The sequence below is a fragment of the Mytilus californianus genome, unplaced genomic scaffold (genome assembly GCF_021869535.1).
Source record: "Mytilus californianus isolate M0D057914Y unplaced genomic scaffold, xbMytCali1.0.p SCAF_21, whole genome shotgun sequence".
NCBI classification, from domain to species: Eukaryota; Metazoa; Mollusca; class Bivalvia; order Mytilida; family Mytilidae; genus Mytilus; species Mytilus californianus.
The window spans coordinates 2,392,621-2,410,852 of record NW_026262670.1 but is presented as its reverse complement, the minus strand read 5'-3'; the positions used below and the strand labels follow the sequence as shown (position 1 = coordinate 2,410,852).

The 18,232-nt window shown below is 30.0% G+C and overlaps 1 protein-coding gene across 8 annotated transcripts in view; it reads left to right on the top strand.

The window, feature by feature from the left end:
* Positions 1-18,232, top strand: part of LOC127731964 (furin-like protease kpc-1) — a 183,784-nt gene that overhangs the window by 34,252 nt on the left and 131,300 nt on the right. For 2 of the 8 annotated variants that reach the window (XM_052240907.1, XM_052240905.1), the window contains exon 20: positions 243-2,528. The exons of the other annotated variants lie outside the window; for them this stretch is intronic. The gene's annotated coding sequence lies outside the window, so the exon portion shown is untranslated. Of the gene's footprint in view, positions 1-242; positions 2,529-18,232 lie in introns of those variants that run through there. 8 annotated transcript variants of the gene reach the window in all.

The window sequence follows — 18,232 nt, the reverse complement described above, 5'->3', positions numbered from 1 at the left end:
CAAACGTCAACGGTGGAAATAACGACATTATCTATCTAATCAAAGGTAGTGTTTTAGTACATAGCATATGGCATTACACTACACTTTCTACAGCATGTGCAATACCTTCTTCACATAGTAATCAACAAATTCTAATTCCTGAAAGCCAGAAATGAATTGTAAAAACGTCCATTTAAATCTGTTGTTGTGTCAATGTTTGATATATTTCTTTTATAATTTAAACAAGTTATCTTTAATTGTAGTTTAAAAAATGGTGAAAATGAAGAAAAATGATCAGAACAAAAGATATTTACAACCTCTCCCTGCAAAATGCATGTAATTGTTAATCTTAATCAAACTTATGATTTTAACACATGTATTTATATCACACTGCTAACATTTGTAGCATAAGACATTTAAGGATGTTCGCTCCTCATGTTTTTGAATTTTTGCCAAATATTCGGAATCCTCTGGTTTTATCCATGTAGTGCCATTAAACATTTTGCCCTCTAACCCCTACTTTTCTTTCTATAATTTGATTACATATAGTTTAAAATGTCATCTTAGAAAAGCTTAAAAAATCCTTGTTATTTTTTCATCGTTTTTGAAAGAAAAAAGGTGCCTATGTTAAATGTATGAAAAATCGAGGGAGAAATATTTCACTCCAAATTTACAATGGCTTATATCTCAAAAACAATCACACGGACCCTTCATTTTTTTCTGCTCTTTTAGTTTCTTGACTTTCCGTTTTGAATTTTCCTCGGAGTTCGGTATTTTTGTGATTTTAACTTTTATAACAGTCTTTTAAAAAGCTTGTTACTTTGAAACAGAGAAAGGAACATCCTTAACAACAATAAACCAAAAAATATGCAATTTTTCGATCGATTTATTTAAAAAAAATCAAATATGTTATATTACCATTTAATCCATAATGACGAACTTGTACTTTAAAACTGAAATAAAATATGTTCTTGTTCGAAGTAAGGAGCCTGTAACTCAGTGGTTGGCGTTTGTTACTGTATATAAAATTTGTTTTTCGTTTGTTGTTTTGCACATAAATCAGACTATTGGTTTCGTTTTTGAATTGTTTTACATTTTATTATGTGTCGGGGCTTTTTATAGCTTTCTCTGTGGTATGGGTTCTTGCTCATTATTGAAGGCCCTATGGTAACCTATAGTTGTTAACATCTACGCTATCGTCACTGGTGTATTTTTATCATTGGTAATCATACCACATCTTATTTGATGATGATGTTAAAATAAAGTTTTAAATATTATTTTTCATTATAATCAATTTAACAGATCATATTTTTGAAAGGTGATATATATTACTTAGATAGTATGTTGTTTGAACCTGAGATCATGTAAGAGATTTTAAGTAGGTCTTAACTATAAAATAGAAATTTGTCGAAATAATTAGACCACAAGCTAGCCTTAATAAAAGTGTTTAGATCATAATTGTTCACCTTTGTCACGAATTTAAACTTCATTTAGTGAAAGGTAATAGGAAAATTCGTTTGATGTGTTTGAGCTTTTGATTTTGCCATTTGATTAGGGACTTCCCTTTTTTGAATTTTCCTCGGAGTTCAGTATTTTTGTGATTTTACTTTTTTTCCATCAATTTCATATTCTATTTCTCATGCATCATTATTACAATGTATAGACTGTTTTATAAAGATCTGTTTTGATATTTTAAGTTTAAGTGTATAATCCTTGTCACGTATGCCATTTCTCTTTTTATATATAATGAATTCACTCCTGTTATGTCCTATAAGATAGCTCGACTTCAGATAGTTTTTATTTGTCGTGTGTCAGAGTTTGATAAAATTTATTTTTGTTCTGTTGTTGTTTGGTTTTGATTAATTTTATTTTAGCAGCGTTTTTATATCGGAATAGAGAAGTAGCGTCACTGAATCGTATTTCAATTAAAAAAAAAAACATTTGACTGTTGTTAGTCAAGCTGCCTTTTGAACTTTGTATTTTATATTTTTGATTTGTGAAAGTGAATACATCCTTACCTAATATCTGGATTTATACTGCAACTAGTTATGTTTATTACCTAAATATAGTAACACATCTATATTTTGTGCAATGTCAATTTCATCTTAGAACACTTTCTCCACAATCAGGGGTTCATTAAGGGGTGAAAATAAGTTTGAGATTTTTGTTACGATTTAAAAGCCAATGATGTATTAATTTAATTTGCAGTATAAAAACAATATTAGGTCAATGTTAAAAAATATAAACTTTTTTTGTATTCGGCACAAAAATGGAGATGGGCTCGGTAAAACCCCACCCTTCCCCAGTTTCTCAGTCTCATACAAAAAAGTTTTTATTTTTCTGACATTGATATAATATTGTATATATATTCGTAGAATACATTGTAACTTTTGTGAATTTATTAACAATTCAACAATTCAATATTTTTAGATAGATGTATTATATGTGTTTTCCTAAATTGTGTTTACATATTTGAAATGTGTATTGTATGTGTTTTTTAACTAATGTGTTTACATATTTGAAATTATATGTCTTTGTTTTAGTTACAATATTTGACTTCCACCTTCTGTTTTTCACCTTGAAGTTCGTTTTGTTAATACTTTTGCAACCTTTGTTGCGTTAATTGTATTTTAGAATATGCAATTCATTGTTTATTTTCAAAACACCAAATCACATCAACTTCAGTAAAAAGCTCTTAGCGGGAATCTTATTGTCGCAGAAAATGAAAGGGACTTTATACTAATTTTAATGTCTTTAAAGATCTTTTCTTGATTCAACTTCATTACGACCGCTAAAAGCACAAAAATGTCAAGTCATCTTTCTAAAAAAAAAAAAACAAACGTCACTTCAAGTTACATATTTTTTTCCGAGGTATACATATTTACTCAATCTAAAAGCTTCTATCTCCGACAATCATTTTCACTGACTTGAATTTAGTCTCTACGGCTTTTTGCTTTGATTAGGATTAACTGTTTTATGGGGTGATTGTAGCTGATCAGAAACACATTACAAAAGTGCTTGATATCCCAAATATTTCTATACCATTTACTTTTGCACAAGCTTTTACAGTTTTCGAGTATATTCAAACAATGAACAAATTCTGAGGTGGATGGGTCACATTAATCTTAAACGTCAACGTTTTAAAGTTCTTAAATCTAGGAGTATAAAGGTGAACCCGTCTAGAAAAAAAGTAAAATCACAAAAATACTAACGCCGAGGAAAATTCAAAACGGAAATTCCCTAATCAAATGGCAAAATCCAAAGCTCAGACACATCAAACGAATGAATAACAACTGTCATATTCCTGACTCGGTTCAGGCATTTTCTTGTGTAAAAAATGGTGTTATAGCTAGCTTAACCTCTGACTTGTATGACAGTCGCATAAAATTCCTTTTTATTGACAACGATGTGTGAACAAAACAAGCAGACATAAAAGGTAAAAATGTCAAACATTGTGGTACAGCAGTCAACATTGTTATATCTTAATCACTATAATAACAAAAAATATGTAGCAAAGAAACGCAAAAAGACAAAGCACATTAGTAAAAATGAAAGATAAGAATACAGTTTTTTTTTACCAATGCACAATAACACAATGGCGGGATGTATAAGTACAGAGCCACGTCAAATGGATATAACCAAAACAGACTAAAAAGTAAAAGTAATATTGATAAAGATAAAAGAATACTATAACACGTTATTAAGATGATAAACAACGTCAGTACCCAGCAGAATCTATACTTCAAGACCATCGTGTATTATTTATGAAGTTGATACGGAATAATTATCAACAAGGTCTTGGTACCGTCCGATGATCTTTTTTTAAGAAAAAGGACGAGACGTTCTTTGACATACCCGTGGTTTATCAACTTTCTACTCAGACAATGGTGACGATTTACAAAGTCTGGGTAGCAACTACAAGCTCTTGAATAGCGAATACGTTGGGAAATATATATAGGTTTTAATCTAGTCCAGTTCCAACATTTTTTTAACCTTCAATTAGGAGTTATTCCCTTACTAATTGGCCATAGCTTTTCGATCAAATCTGATTCAGTATTTTCCTGTGGCCCAAGTGTCATGAGTTTCATTGGTGAATATTCGACCTTCGCCCTATAGTGTTTTGGTATTGACATTGACAAAATTGGTGCAGAATTGGATCGGTATATCTACAGCAAATAACTGTACGTAAATATAAAATCATGAACCTGTCCAAGGGAGACAATACTCGCATAGCTTTTATTGACTTTTTCGAATTGGAACATAGTAAAAAGGAATGTCACGCTTGCATACAAATGACACATCATTCGTGCTCCACCTTCAATGAAGATTCTAAAGTACCAATATAACCATATGTTGTTAACTATAGGATAGTGACGACTAATAAATGCTAATCGACATAACATTAAAGAATATTTGTTTGAAAGTTTGTTAAACTTACTCAGTAAAATACTTGAACTACTTGACTTTCATGGCTCATAATTCACGTGTTTACACAGTAATATAATAGCAAAATAGTATTTGCCTCTCATAGTACAAGACGCGATAGAGATCGTATGCTTGCATCAACTTACCCAAATACAAATTTTATTTAAGCCCGAACATTTTGATACTGTTTATTATTTCCATCCGTTTTGATTTTTTTATATTTTTACAATTTCCTATTAAGATTCGACTAAATAAGTTTAACCCGATATCGTCAAGTAAATACGATACATCATAAAGTATACGAGAAGAACATAACCCGTATCATGATAACAACTGGTTTTTGAATAAATGTGTTTATTCCGATGCAAAGACACATGAGTGAATCAATATCAATACAAAACAATGCCATCCTTAATGACCTAACAACAGTATCGTAACTTTATCTCTTCTGGATAATTTTGTTTAAAGGTTTGGTTAGCTTTTGAGGTGAAATCGCTATGTGTCTATCCCAAATCGGGAGCCAATAGTTCAGTGGTTGCTGTTGATTCCTGTCTGTCATATTTCTTTTTCATTAATTGGTTTGTTAGCCGTAAGTTTTCTCGATTGAATAGATTCATATTTTTCATATCGGGACCTTTTATAGTCGATACAGTATGGATTTATTGTTGAAGGCCTTATGGTTGCCTATAATTACTTGCACTCACTTCATTTGAACTTTGATGGATAGTTGTCTCATTGCCAATCATACCATACATTCTTATGTTTATTTTCCTTAAATCTCAATGTTCCGTTAAGGTTTTGTGGGAACTGTCAAATTTAAGTAACAGGAACTATTCGTGAATTAACTACAGTATACTTTAATACATCACAGCTAAAACGGACTTATAATACCACATGAGTATATACATAAATAAAGGCAACAGTAGTATACCGGTGTTCATAAAAGAGACAACTAACACCTGTCTTATATATAAACAAACATATAAACCACATCATACTTACAAAATTTATAAAACGAAGTATATGTGATAAACATTATTGATTTATTCGACGCAAAATTATTTAACAAAATAGTTACTTCCTGAATTGTTCACGTGACAAATATGTATAGAATTTACAGGATAGAATATTCTGTGAAAGATTTTATTTCAACATATCGTACAAAGTTTCCCCTCCTAGCAGTTGTTACTCAAGGTTATCATGGGAATAGTGATTTGGACACATTTGCTACCGGACAGGTAAATATTATAACGTTTGAAATATCAGTTATCTATCATTCTATTTTTTAAGTTTTAAATGCAGATTTTACAAAACTCGGTGTGTCAGTAAAGACTTATATATAAATTTTGTGACAGTTGTTTATTAAATAATTTAAAAAAATCAATATAAACCAATATTTTGCACAACTGTGTACTTACCTTAAACTAAATATGGTTTAATGTTTATGCCGTTTCAAACCATAAAAAAAATCAACGAAAATAATTTAGTAATTGATTCACAATTTGTGCTTGTTAAACATATTTATCCAGAGGCTTTTTTTTTCCTATTCAAAAATGACAGTTGTTATCCATTCGTTTGATGTGTTTGAGCTTTTGATTTTGCCATTTGATTAGAGACTTTCCTTTTTGAATTTTCCTCGGAGTTCAGCATTTTTGTGATTTTACCTTTTATCATGCTTTTATGTTGCATTTCTGCAATTATCGACAATGCAAGTTCTCATAGGAACTCCTTTTACGGCTAAAACTGTACCACTTTTACTATGAATTTGAAAAAAATTATATCCAAGAATGGAAGGTTCATATGCACTATTATTTTTTTCAAAGGTCAAAATATAGGGATGTGCGGCATATTTTCAACGTTTATATGACCCGAACTTCTAAGAGTTTAAACTTACACATAAATTCTATACTACCCCTACCTTGACTTTAGGATTTCCACAGATTTCGATATGACTTATAAGCATAGGCATATTTACTGGTAACATTCCCAAGTTATGATTCTACGAGACAAAACATAGAGATCATGACTTGGAACCAGTACATAAACAAAATGAATTATCTATGAGTATTATATATCACCCCAAAACAGGCGTGGTCTGAGAAATAGCTGTATTTACAAAGTGCAACCTTCATTTGTTTTTTTTTTAAATTTAAAGTAAAGTTAATTTAAGTTAAATCTAAATAGTATATTTAACCCCAAGCAAATAGGTTTGAAAATGTAGTATCTGATCAGTTTGTTCGCGTTTCTGCTGAGCCATTGAAATGATTGATATAGTATGAGACTGATGAATTTCAGTCAATTTTCAGGAAAAGAATTTATTGAAGAAAGAACATAATCCAATTTCTTTTCTCTTTAGCGGTTGTTTTTCAAATCCTTTGATTTTTCAGGAAATACATTAAATATACGAGAAAGTGAAGATTATCCTTCTTTTAAATGATAGGTTGCCAACATAATCATAAAATGCCACTTACGACACAAAGTTTTGCTCCTGCTGGTTCAGCTCCGCTAACTATTTTCAGGACATTTTGATTTTTTTGAATTTGATTGGTAAACAAATGTGACATAATGGAATACGAATGTTGAGTCCTTTTTAGCTCATCTGGCCGAATGGGCCAAGTGAGCTTTTCTCATCATTAGGCGTCATACGTCCGTCGTTGCCGTTAAAAGAGGGACTAAAGATACCAGAGGGACAGTCAAACTCATAGATCGAAAACAAACTGAAAACGCCATGGCCAAAAATAAAAAGACAAACAGACAAATAATATTACAGATGACACAACATAGAAAACTAAAGACTAAGCAACACGAACCCCACCAAAAACTAGGGCTGATCTCAGGTGCTCCGGAAGGGTAAACAGATCCTGCTCCACATGTTGCACCCGTCGTGTTGCTTATGTTATTACAAATCCGGTAAAAAGTCTAATTCGGTAGGTCACATTCGTGAACAGGGAAGGGTTTTGTAGTTACGACATAAGGAACATATCCGATATCATCTGTGAAACGGTTATTCCATAACGGTCAACCAACTCGTGATGGCGTCCGTAAAATTTACGAAGGGATGATTTCAACTTCACCATTTGAAACTCTTGGTTTAATAGCTTCCTTGTGAGCAGCAATCATCTATCAAGGAAATCATGATAGGAAATACAAGCCCGGGAATATCGTGTCAATTGGAAGATATATACTCCGTATACAGGAGCCGCTGGAATGTTGCTACATAGAAATGGAAAGTTCACAATCGAGAAGCTGAAATCATTATTTTGTCGTAAAGTTTTGTTTTCAACCGACCCTCATTCTCAATTTCTAGATGTAAGTCAAGATATGAGGCAGACTTAACTGTATCTGTAGTATCCTTTATCTCTAGTTCAATGGGAAAGATTCGTTCAACATAGTCACCAAATTTTGTATTATTTAGTAAGGGAACATCATCTGTATAGCGGAACGTAAAGTTAAAGGATATTGCTAATTTCTAATCTTTCTTCCTAAAAAGTTCCTGTATGAAGTCAGCCTCATAATAATAAAGAAACAAGTCGGCAAGAAGAGGGGCACAATTGGTTTCCATTGAAATTCCGACAGTCTGTCGAAAAACACGTCCTCCAAACGTAACAAATATGTTGTCAATCAAGAAATCAAGCATCTTGATAATGCCAGTTTCAGAGAATTTTTTGTTTGAATCAGAGTGATTCTTTACAAAGTAGGATGTATCCCTCCCCAAGACAAGATACTTGTATCTACGTTCGCCATTCTTTTTAATGAAACAGAGTACTACCAGCTCTTTCAATTTGTCTTTTAGTTAACTTTTACAAAAATTTTCTCCGCTGAAACTACTGGGCCAAATTTAACCAATCTTGGCCACAATAATTATTGGGGTAAGTAGTTAAACAATATGTCCAATGACCCGCTTGCTGACCTACATAGACTTATACAGCTCAAAGGAATACCTTATGTTTTTAACTTAGAAAAGAAAATATTCGTACTGATATGGAAACTTTAAAATTACGGTAAAAACATGTATACTATGGAAATAAACACGTTAAATTTCACAAAGGTGCAGCATTATATTAAAGAGACCAGTCGCTTTTCATAGTGTATGGACATTATGGCTAGTTAGATAAACAGTTATAGTGTAATTACTTTTTGTTGACTTCGAATGAAATTGTTCAATATATCCAAAGACATGAATTATCCAATTTATTTAATTGCTTTAAAAATAAAACCTTACCTTTAGAGTGAATATTTATTCCCAAATTAAAACAGCCTACTTGGTATATCATAAAAACGGTCAACTCGACTTTTAAAAATCGATGAGCCATGTCGTTAAAATTCTTGTTCATTTCATGTCTCCATATCTAAATTGTATATGATGTCATTTATATTTATATTTATATGTTTTTTAATTTGTTCAGATAGTTATTATTCATATGTAATGGAGAAGACGTTCTAAGTTGCAAAACTTGTGTCTGATCTTATTGCGAAATTGAACAATAGAATATATTTAAACTAGAGGAAAAAGATACATGTATAAAGACACTTTAAATCACAAAAAATATCAATATTTTGCAAATATAGTAGTAGATTGTCACTCTTTATAGGAGTGATTGTCCAGCCCCTTAAATAAGGATTTAGTTTTACCCTCTTTTGTGTTTTGAGCAATACTAAAGAAGATAGCGAGAAACTAAACAGAAAAAATTATCAGCAATACAAAATCAAGAAAACAGAGAGTTTTGTCATGGATTTTTTTGGGGTCTACAATGTTGGAGAGTGACATTTGTTGACAATGCACATAGACCAAGGTGAGCTACACAAGATCTTTAGAGCCTCTAGTTAGGTTTGTCAATACGATGACACTCTATCAATCAAATATTCATCACATTGATCGGTTTTTTAATTGTAGTTTTACTAATAACCTTGTAAATCCCACGACACAGTTAACAAGAATAGTCCCATGTTTCTTCAAATCAATGGTTAACTTAACAATATTCTGTGAAAATGTTGTACTCAAAATTTAAAACTCATAGTTTTCACAGAAAATATTCTTGTCAATAAGAGGGCAATTTACATTACACACTTAATCAAAGAGGTTTCAGACACATTGAATCTCCTTGGTGGCATGTCAAGGGTGCATTTGAACACTTACCACATCAGTACGTTAAAAAAAACCAGCGATATAAGAATTCATGCAAACATTTTGTCCAAAAACTGAAATTTTAAAATTGAAACAATCATATTTAATTTTTTTTTAATATTTGCAAAGCTATATAACATGATATTATGGTACATTAACACTCATCGTCGATGGATACGGATATTCATGTCCAATGTTCCATGACGATTTCCTCTTTTCAAAATTCATAACAATAGAACAAACAACAATTTGTTTTAGCTTTATTCATTATTTTCCATGTGAATAAATAAACTCATCATATAGATACTAGGATTGAAATTTTAAAAATCTTTTATTTACGCCAACCGCGTGATTTTGAGTGATCATTCATTTGTATATACTTTGCCAATCATTTCCCTCTCTCGCCAACATAATATCGCTATGTCTCCGACTTGCATAAAACTAATTTCGACAAAGTCATATAATCTTTCTATATTTGGGATGTTAGCTGCTCTTTTTTTTAAGTATCAAATTTGAAAAAAACAATTGTAAATTGATAGTACATAAATTATGGAATTACAAAAGCAGGAAAAAATAAAGGTTTGTGCATTTGTTTAACAGCTATAACCGGAAATTTGTCGAAACATGATTCCCTCTAGATTATTTTTATACATTTAACATGTATAAGATTGGCAAGGCTTTTAAAACTATAATTCAATAACAAGGGTTTATATGAGTTTCAAATATGGCTTTTAAACTATATGTAATAAATTCATGAAAAGAAAGGAAGAGGTTAGATGGTAAAATGTTTAATGTCACCACGTGTATAAAATCAGATTCCAAATGTTTGACAAAAAGCAAAAAAAAAAAAAAACAAAAATAAAACAGTCAACAAACATTTTTGAACTAATATGTATTTATTCTTTGATTTCGGATATCAAAATATTGATGTCTATGGATTTTACTACAACACTTTAAATTGCTGCTCACACTGTTGGAATGTACATTCAAATTAACAAAATTCTTTGATTCGAGTGTCACTCATGAGTCTTTTGTAGACAAAACAACCGTCTTGCGTACAAAAGTTGAACTCTGGTAATTGTGATAAGTTTACTTATAACTTTTTCAAAAAGCCCTTGTTGATGCTTGAACCCCTTTTGATAATAGAAATAGCTTAGGACAAGAACTGTGGCATCTACAGAGAATCTTGTAGTATCCCAGATATGTACCTACATGATTTACGAATAAATTCTTATTTCTGTATTAAATAAAGGTAACAGTAGTATGCCGGTGTTCAAAAGTAAAAATTGAACGAGAGTAAACAAACCCGGGTAAAAAACAAATCCGAGGGACACACATCAACTATAAGAGGAAAACAAAGGAACAACAGGAACACCGAAGTGCAAAAAACACAAACGCCAACACACATACACTCTAAAAAGAAATTACTTAGCAATTTTTCTTTACTCATTTTGAGTAATTTTATTACTTACAGATTTACTTTCTATTTCTTGGTTTTACTTAGTTTTACTAAACATTCAGAAGAAATTACTTCAAATAACCTAATTTATTTTTGTACTTGATTTAAGTAATCCAAATAGTTTTCACTAAAAACCGATTACTTGAATTAAGTAAAACTATTCCAAAAGTTACTTAGTAATTTATTTTTACCTAAATGCAGTAAATGATTTACTAAAATTACTTCTCATTTCTAGGTAGGATTAGGTAAATTTTACTTTATATATATTTGTTTATCTAATTTTTTTTTATAATCATACTGTTATATTTCTAATTGCATGGAAACTTTAAACTCAATTTACAAACATTTAAAACAAGTGTATATGTAACATAACTCGCAGGACATAATGCATGTTTGGTTTTGTATAAAAGGAAGCTTGCTGGTAAAGTAATTTCAGTTTTTTTTCATAACTAAACTGATCTTATTAATATAGCTTTGCCAGCCATTTATACATATATTTTGTCTGCAGTATTTGATGATGTGAATAAAAACATGACACTGGCATTAACTAATTTAACAATAAATATTAAAAGCTGATATGAATAAAAATATGTTTTGCTTGATCACTTTTTAGATGAAATTGTCAATATAGTTAAAAGTTAAATTTGAAACTTATATATGAACACTGCAAGTTATACAGATAAAAGTTTTTCCCATGTTTTTACACAAATATTAAGTAATAACTTCCTGCTTTAAGTAAAAAGAAGATACTTGAATTTAGTAAAATATGTATAGAACGTTAACTACACATATCAATTTTTCTTCCTAAATGAAACTTCTTATTACTAAGTAGGCTTAGGCACTTTATAATGTCGTTTACTTGCATGAGGTTTAATAATTTTTGATGATAAATGGTTCCTAATTATACCATTTCAACATATGTAGGTTGCACAGTCTGAAAATTGCATAAGTTTGGATAGCTAGCCATTTTATTTGGATAATACTTTGAAATACTTAAACATTTTGCTTTGGATCATTAAAACCAGATTCAATCAACCATTTTCTACATTTGAAAATGCCTGTACTAAGTCAGGAATATGACAGTTGTTATCCATTTGTTTGATGTGTTTTATCATTTGATTTTGCCGTTTGATTAGGGACTTTCCGTTTTGAATTTTCCTCGGAGTTCAGTATTTTTGTGATTTTACTTTTTAGTATTACTTAGAATTTTACTTCAAATTACTAGAACGGATAACTTTAAATTACTAGTCATTACTTAAATAATTTCATATCAAATATCTTCAAGCTATCATTTGTATTTTTTTTATATAATCTTAAAAATATAAACTTGGTCATACTAAAATTGATACATATTGACTATCGATAAATGTACAAAATCTTATTATATTTCCTGTGTTTAAGAAGTGGTTTTTGATTTGAGACTGAAAAAATATTCATCCAATCAGAATTAAGCTTTCATTTGACTTTGGTAAGCAATTTTTGAAAAATGGCTGGAACCCATTAGATATCAATTTGACACAAAGTATACTGAGTTTGTTGAAATACATTACATATGATTACTGAAATGATTACTTAGAATTACTAAAATTATTACTTAGAAATACTAAAATTATTACTTAGAATCACTTAAAGCAATTACTGTGGAATACTTGCAATTACTTAAAATTATTTCTATGCATTACTTGTAATTACTAATTTTTTACTGACAATTACTAAAGATATTACTAAGAATTGCTTGCATTAGTATTGAGAATTACTTACAATTACTTGTTATATTACTAGTATGTACTTGTTATAAATACTTAGAATTACTTAAAATATTACTCATGTTGATTATTTTGTTTACTTAATTGGATTACTTAGAATTACTTAATTAGTAAATTACTTGAATTTACTTGAAATGACTTAACAATACCAATAATTACTATCAATGATCAATAATTTTTACAAATGCAATTACTTAAATCAAGTAATTGAATTACTTATTTTTGGTAATTCCAAATATAATTTTTTTAGAGTGTATGGAAACGAACTATTTGAAAATAACTGCCATATTCCTGACTTGGTAAAAGACAATTTAAGAACAAATGGTGGGTTGAAACTGGTTTAATGGCTAGACAAGCATCCTGCTTTATGAAAGTGTTAAAAAATATTAACACACAAAAGGCTATGAAAATCTCAATTCTTTATATCGTCTAATAAAACGTCAAAAGTTAGACGTTGTTCATCGAAACAATTTTCAATACTTACAATCATACTTTTGTACCTTCAAAAATGGCCTCCAAAAGAATTGTGATGAGGTTAAACCAACCACTGGTGGCAAGCAGATGAGCATTCTCAAAAAGTCTTAATATCAACTAAAAAAGTTCATAGACATTCAGGACAATTTTGCAATGTTAATTAACTCTGTTTTTACTCTTCACTTTCCTAAAAGTGTGCCACTTTGGTTTTTGTTTTTTTTTCTTCACATTAATGGGAATATTAAATACATTAACACGTTTTTAAGAAGAAGTCACAAAAATTCATAAGATAAACCCCCATGATTGCAACAAGAAATACACCGATAACGTTATCATCAAAATGTGAGTCATTTGAATGATCGCCTTCATATTTATTTAGTTTGGTAGAAATTTTTTTTGATAACTACAAATAGTCGGTATTTACATCGGAAACAAGTGTGCATTCCTACTAGTCGATTTCTTTTTTATATTCATTTAACTTTATCAAAAACAAAAGAAAAAGTATTTTTCCGAGTTATATTTTTAGATATAGTGATGCTGTCCTTCCTCGCAATGACCTATATTTTCTATGAGCTCTTGGATCTCCTATATCCCAATGGAATTGACATTTAATATACTTCTCAAGTAAATTGCAAAATATATCAAATTTTGCTCAAATCTCTAACCCTTTAAGATGTTACTCTGAACTGATATGTTAAGAATTTTCCAATAAACCACAATTTTTTGTTCTTGTTCGTATTATATCATAAATAGTTACAATATCTCTATTTCTGTTAAAATTTTAACCACTTACAAACTATTTATATACACATGTGTATGTTAGCGGCTATAAGGTTAAGTGAAATTAGGCATTAAGCTTAAACCCTAGGCAATAAACTAACGCACAGGCAGTAGGCTGTGTTTTATCATTTGATGTGTATTATCATTTTATTTTGCCATTTGATAAGGGGCTTTCCGTTTTGAATTTTCATCGGAGTTCAGTATTTTTGTGATTTTACTTTTTTCTAATTGCCTAAACAATGTTAGGCATTAGTCTTAAATCCTAGGATTTAAACTTAAATCCTGAAAATTATGTCCAGGCATTAATGTTAATGCCTAAGATGAAAACGAGAGTAAATAAAAAGAAATGTATTCAAAGTTTAAATACATTTGGTACATAATAGAATAATAAGAACGGAACTTTTTAAATGTTAATTACTTGAAAAAAATTCATTAGAAAAATATTGACAACAAACTTCATAGAATAAACCTCTTAAAATATATTGTTAATTTGTTGGATAAGTGTTTCATTACCAATTATTTTAATATTGATAGAAAATTGTATTGAAATTTATTTGTTATTAGCATTAATTCGGATATAACCAAAGCTGTAAATTCACGACCTTTATCACTTTGATGTTTATGTTGCATACCAAATATTGTGGAAAAAACAATTAGATTAAAAAGCACCTTTGAAAAGCTCTTTTTTTGACGTAAGAGCTCTAACAACATAAAATTTTGTTGTGTGATCTTGGTTCACCAAAACCCAATATAGTTTCCATCTGACTTTGATTAAAAATCCATTAAATCAACCCGTCCTCTTTTGTATATAGTTATCAAAGGTATCTGGATTATAAATAACTCTTTAGATAAAATGGTCTTTTTACTGCTACCCCTTCCCTTTGCGCTTTTTAACGTGTTATAATTTTAACAAAATGAAAGAAATAGTACAATGGAATCATTGAATGGTTTGCAAAGCCATTGTTAGTTGTTTTCTTTATTATACGATCTACAATAATAATAGGTCACTATGACCTTTTTCTTTATGTGGTTTCCCAAATTACCATACAGTTTCTCCAGAACAATCATAAACTTTAGAATTTGCCTCATCATTCTTGTTTACTTTAGTAACTATGGTAACCAGTCTTTCAAAACTCTAATGGTAAAAATGTCATACTATTTTTAGTTGTAATAGTCGATAGCTGCATTCTTTTCTTGTGCCAAAAGTTTAATATTTGCCAAATGATCATTGTACTTTTGCCTTAGGAATATGATCCTTGTTTCCCCAGATTAAAATCAATATTCCGCAAAGGTTCGAGAAATTTGTACTCGATTAAATGCTAATAATCCAGATTTAGAATTGAAAAATATTAAATGGGTATTTAAGAAAATTTACACATTCAACAAAATCGATGGAAAGATAATGTGACTGGCAATATTTAATTTACAGTTGTCTATAGGTGACCAGTTCAAACTGGGTCAATTAGTTTAGAGCGAATTTTCTTGAAAAAACTTTCAGATAGAATCTTCAATTACCCTTTTTTCTAATAGACACAATTACTTGTTTAAAACAACTATTTTTGCTATACCACAAAGAAATACAAATAAGTTCTGGTTGGAATACGAACAATTAAAGATCTTTTAAATGAATACGATTTTTAAAATATTAAACATATAGAATATTTCACCGAATATACATTTATTTGGAATGTAAACAAAAATCGCAAGTTTAACTTATTGCGTGAAATGATGTTCGGCAATAGGTTGAATAATCTTAATTCGATTTCAGGAAGTATAGGCGTCAGCCTATTTGCTAGGATTTAAGCTAAATGCCTTGTTTCACTTATTGCCGCTAACGTATATATTTAATTTCAATTTGAACATCTTGTTTCTGCTTTATAAATTTTGCTCGAAAGGCTACAAGCAATAGATAAAAGAAGGTAAAGTGTTTTCCACTGAAACAGCCACTACTAGTTTTTAATCATGATTTTACAGTTCTATTTGAATATTTTTTTAGGAACATTACAAAATAGGATCTATTGTAAATGTGACGTTTGCAAGATCTAGTTGTCAAATTTCCATCTCTTATTAATACATCACTATCATCCCTCGAAATTGTAGGTCCTCTAATGATATCCAACTTCGTACTTTATTTGGTCATTTTGTATTTGTTTTTCAAGCGTCACTGGTGAGTCTTTTGTAGACGAAACTCGTGTCTGGCGTAAAAATATTAAATGCCTAATAATAGTTTTTTTAATGCGTTATGCTCGTGTATGTGTCCATGATATGGATTTTACTAAGAAGAGATTTCAAAAAGTTAATAAAATCATGATTAAGCTTCACAATGTGTAGAAAGATATCGCCTACTCATATTTGAAGTTTACAATCTCAGGCTTAAGTGTCATATATATTTTTATCGTTGTTCATATAATGATTACAAGTTCATAAAAACAACATATTTCCTTAATAGATAATAGACCATTTTTAGGTGTCATAGCCATCATTAATATTCTGCTTACGTTCATGGTTGGGTGATTAAAAAGTAAAATCATAAAAATACCGAACTCAGGGGAAGATTCAAAACGGTAAACCCCTACTAAATGGAAAAATGAAAAGCTCAACTACACCAAACGAATGGACAGCGAAGAACCTAATATCGTCTTCGTATTTACGGTAACCCGACAAAAACGAAGGTACAAATAAACAGTATATATATAGACAAATAGCATAAACATAAAGAATACAACAATGAAGAACTCTCCTCTCTATTCTTTATATTTTGGTCCATTACTGTCTATTCTTTTAAATAGAGTGTAATTAATCTCTAGCTTTTTCCCTATTGAGCCAATTCTTCTCTATTCTTGTTTTTTTTATCCTTTATTTGTTGGCGTGTTTTGTCTATAATCTTGTTATATTTCACTCTATTGTGTTAGCAACGTCAAATTGGATCTATTTAGTCAGCAACCTTATATATTGAAACAAAACTTCAGAGAGATATTGTTTTTTAAATCCAACATAAAGCTATTGTCTAGAACATTTATTGGTTTAAGCTTGGTGGTTACTGCTTGGGAAGTAATGTTTCTATACTAACTGTGGTGGTAGCCTATTGTTTAAGGCCAACTTCGCAACCTTAAGCTCAATTCCATATAGGTCAAGCATATACCGAAGTTCGGGTTACATAACGAACGACAATCTGTTGAATGATAGTCAAATACATGTGATATACAATAAGGAGGTTGATAGAATGCCAATGAGACAACTACTCAAACTAAAGATGATTTAAGATGGATCTTCGGTATATATTCCCTCAGATAATGTTTTTTTTATACTTTGCCAAAACGAAGATTTTTTAATAATTTTTCAAAAATATATTTAAAGGTAAAGGTCACCGTGCTAATTTTAACGCTACAATTATTAAAAAATGACCCAAACATGTATAGATTGTTCATAAAAAAAAAACACAAATTTGTGAATAAAAATAAATATATGAGATAGAATTTTTAAATATAATATGAGACGATAGTTTGTATAATATGCTTTAAGAAAATTAAAAGAAAAATGGTGTCTCCGAACTTGTTTTCTTGCTACAAGTAAAAATGTAAATTTCACTTTCATTCGAGAATTAAATTAATACTATGAGAGTTATCTCCCCTTAAATGACCCAAGTAAAATTTTTGTTATTCTAAAAACATAAATATTTGGTTTTAGTTAGACATCTAAGATTCAAGATTCAAGATTCAGAGTTTTATTTGGAGTCGATATCCAATAAACTACATAAACACAAGCTCTAGTGAGCTTTTGAAATCGACTGAATAACAAAATATATACACACATACAAAAGTCATGAAAACAACACAATGTTAAACATACAGTGCATAGTAAAACCATAGATGACATATAAAAGTTAAAAGCATAGTATGCACTTAAAACATAGCACAAGTTAATAATAAGATAGCACAAATCAAATAGTCACACAAAAGTTAAAAAATAAAAGAAACACAGGCCTAAACACTATATGCATGCATTGCACTGGCATGAGCTGTTATTTGGATCCCATGTTTGTACCAATTTTTTGAATTGGTGAAAAGATGTTTCCATTCGACAATGGTTCGGCAGCTCATCCCAGATTTGTGCAGCATTATAGCGAAACGATCTTAAGCCATACCTAGTAGTTCTGACTCTCGGGAGTACTGCTGTTTCCTGTGATCTTTTTTGTGAATTATTTTAAATGTTTCTATTGCAAAT